The sequence below is a fragment of the Lygodium microphyllum genome, chromosome 2 (assembly GCF_053477565.2).
Source record: "Lygodium microphyllum isolate KBCC chromosome 2, Lygodium_microphyllum_v1.1.10, whole genome shotgun sequence".
In the NCBI taxonomy this organism is placed as follows: Eukaryota; Viridiplantae; Streptophyta; class Polypodiopsida; order Schizaeales; family Lygodiaceae; genus Lygodium; species Lygodium microphyllum.
This window is the reverse complement of record NC_141136.1, coordinates 97,431,285-97,434,597: the sequence shown is the minus strand read 5'-3', so window position 1 is coordinate 97,434,597 and position 3,313 is coordinate 97,431,285.

The following is a 3,313-nucleotide window of genomic DNA, read 5'->3' as shown; positions in this document are numbered from 1 at the left end:
ATTGTCATCTACGACCATTGTGGATTAGGTGCATTGTATTGCGGCATTGTTTGCATCTGGGGGTAGGGGTAGGAAACTGCCCCTAGGATTGCATTTGGTGGGTATACCATTCCTGACATGGGAGGAGGTAAGACTCCTCTTTCGAAGGTCATTGACAACCTTGCTTCAACTTTGTCATACAGTCTTGCACCTTCCACTACAGCTTGCAGGATTGACTGGTCTTCTAAATTCCATGAACTTGCAAACTTCTAGTTATAGGCATCTAAGCAAAACTCCCTTCTAGATGCCTTCATCCAAATGATGGTTGGTCAATCTCTTTAGTATGGATTCCATTCACAAGACATAAGCTTCTACTCTTTCTCTAGAGGACTTGCTTAGGTTCAGGAACTCCTCTCGCATATGCTCTTCAAAGCCTTCACATGTGAATTTAATGAGAAAAGCCAACTTCAGGTCATCCCATTTGCCAAAATTTCCTATTGCTTGTCTCTCATACCACTAAAATGCCGTGCCTTTGAAAGTGGCGAGCAAAATTGCTAAACAATTCTTGGGGGTTCTGGCATTGTTAGCCACACATGCTACCATAAACTCTGCTACATGAGAATTAGGATCTTCATTGTACTCTCCCTTAAAAATGGTGGTGGCATGTCATCAATATTTCCAAGACAAATTTGACTAAGAAGCGGACCTTGAGTTGCCATGGGGACTTTTGTAAAGAGTGCTTTTAAGGCGTCAAAGGAGGTTTCTGCTACAAGCTCATTCTCAACCTTTATTTTTTCCTTCTCTCTTCTCACATACCTCTGGACTCGTTCCAGTGCTTGCCTCTTGATTGCGTCATTCATCAGAGGTTGGCTCCAACCAGTTGGACTATACTCAACATAATAGAATCAAAGGGGGCTTTAGTCTTTGGAGGAATCTCTGGCCAACATCTCTTCTACCTCTTGCTTTTCTACATCTCTAAATTCAGCTTTCAAACTACTATAGAGAGGAAGGTATTCCATTTTGAAGGTATCAAAACTCATTCTTTAGGATCTCCCACTTGATCATGTATGGAAACTTCTCAATGAATATCAAATCTTCCATGGATAATCATTCTTCCTCTTTTTCTACACTTCAGTTGTTCCTAAACAATTTGCCACCAAGATGCATGTCTCTATTGCTTCAATAGAAAGAGAAAGTAGTCCACCACATAGAGCCTGCATCATGATGGAAATATGTTTCCGCCATTATGGGATGAACTTCTTGTGGAAAGCGGCTTTGGCAATGAGAATCTCCAATTCTTCACTGGTAGAAGGAACTTTACAAACATCCATTGAATTCTTTTCTTCTTTGTAATGCCATTTCCTTCATTTTCAACCTCTTTTGATGCTTGTTGATGGCAGTGTTTTCCCTGGCTGCGCACCAAAAGCATGGAGCCCCAAAAGTAACACCAAGGAAATAGGGTTTCTATTGCAAGAAAATCTATCTTGTAACATTAATAACTATCTTTTTCATCTTTTATATGATCTCAACAAAGAAAACAACACCAAGAACAAGAAATCTTCATGTAGCTTCATAGAAACAATTCTCCCATGGCTTTAACTTTAATAAAATCCATAATTTTTTTCATATTCTTCATAGGATTCTTTGATAGACATGAACCATCAGAACCTATCAAAACATCACTGAGTCTCATATCTGTATTGAAAATCATCATGAGCTTCCAAAACATAACCAACCTCATCCCAAAAACTTTCAAACACTTCCAAAACAATCAATCATCATGTAAAATCCTTCAAAAATCAATCATTCATGCCTCAAAAACAAGAAAAATAAAAAACCAAGTCATTTCAGCATTCAACATAGCAGAAGAGGATTTTTCCCTCTAAATGGTATTTCTATTGTGTTTCTATATTGTAAATGGATTACCATGATCCTATCCATTAAACAAGATGAAAAGAATACTTGTAATGTAGGACTTTAGTCTCTTGTAAAGAAAGTTGACTTTATATATTATTTTGGGCTTGGGTTTTTTCTACCTATACTTCTCCAAGCTACATACAAGGGCATAAGTTTTTTGTCTCTATTGACTCATACCAATGTTGTTGAAAAAAAATTGCATAGATTCATCTATATATGGATAAAAGGTATCTTACATCAATTGGTTAAAGGGGGTAATTATAGGCTATTGGGAAAAGTTACATTTATGCGTGTCAAGGGATAAGGAAGTATCTGAGTACTGCTTGGTGACAAAAGAATGTTTGTGCCTTTTGGCAAGAAAAGAAAAGGTAGTGTACAACATAGTGGGGAATATTGTACATGACCATTACAGTTGTCAAGGTGGTTGGCGAGACAAAAGGTCCGCTACAGTATTCTGGATGCCGAGAACATGTTGAAATGTTACATCAAGGGTATCAAAGAAAAGGGACCACCGCAAAAGATATTTATTCCCAATCTCATTAGGAGCCTTTTTTGTCAAATAGCCTGGGACATGTTTAAGGTCTGTCTGAATGGTGAAAGGGGCACACTCAATAAAAAATCTAAAAGATTTTATAGCTTTGATCATAGCCAATATCTCTCATTGGTAGGAAGGATAATTTTGTTGAGTGGTAAAGATTCCTGAGGCATATCTGTAGGGGTAGAGAGTGGAATAATCTTCTTCACATAAACAGGCACCCCAACCAGAATCAAAGGCATCAATGTAAAGAATTAATGGTAACCCGATGGGGAGACAGAGTAGAAGAAGATGTTTAATAAGATTTTTTATATTTTGCACGGCTAGTGTGTGGAGTGGTTTCCAATGGAAATGATCCTTTCATAGTAGAGGGTAAAGATCCTTGGAATAAGTTATCATATTGGGTGTAGAGGAATTTATCTAGTTTAGGCACCCTAAAAACTAATGGAGTTGTTTCACACTAGTGAAAATATCAAGCATATCAAGAATTTTAGTTAATACATGGTCCTGTAACTTGATTGTGCCTTGGTTGATTTCCAAACCTAGAAACTCAATAGTGGTCTGGAACATCACAGATTTAGTTGGCGATAAGACCATGCCAGCATCTTCAATGGCCTTAGCAAATTGAGTGAGGTGCTCAATATGCTTTGAACTGTCTCTGAAAAGACAAGGATGTCATCAATGTACACTAGGACGAAAGGAAATTTGGCAAAAATAGAGTCTGTCCATTCTTGGAATTTTGTAGGAGTAGTCTTTATGCCAAAAGCCAGAACAGTCCACTGATAGTCTCTATTTTCATTCTTCATCCTTTGTTTGCAGTAAAAAGGGATAGGTTTTGGGAAGGAACATGCCAGATGTTCTTTCATTGAGTTGTCATGAGCA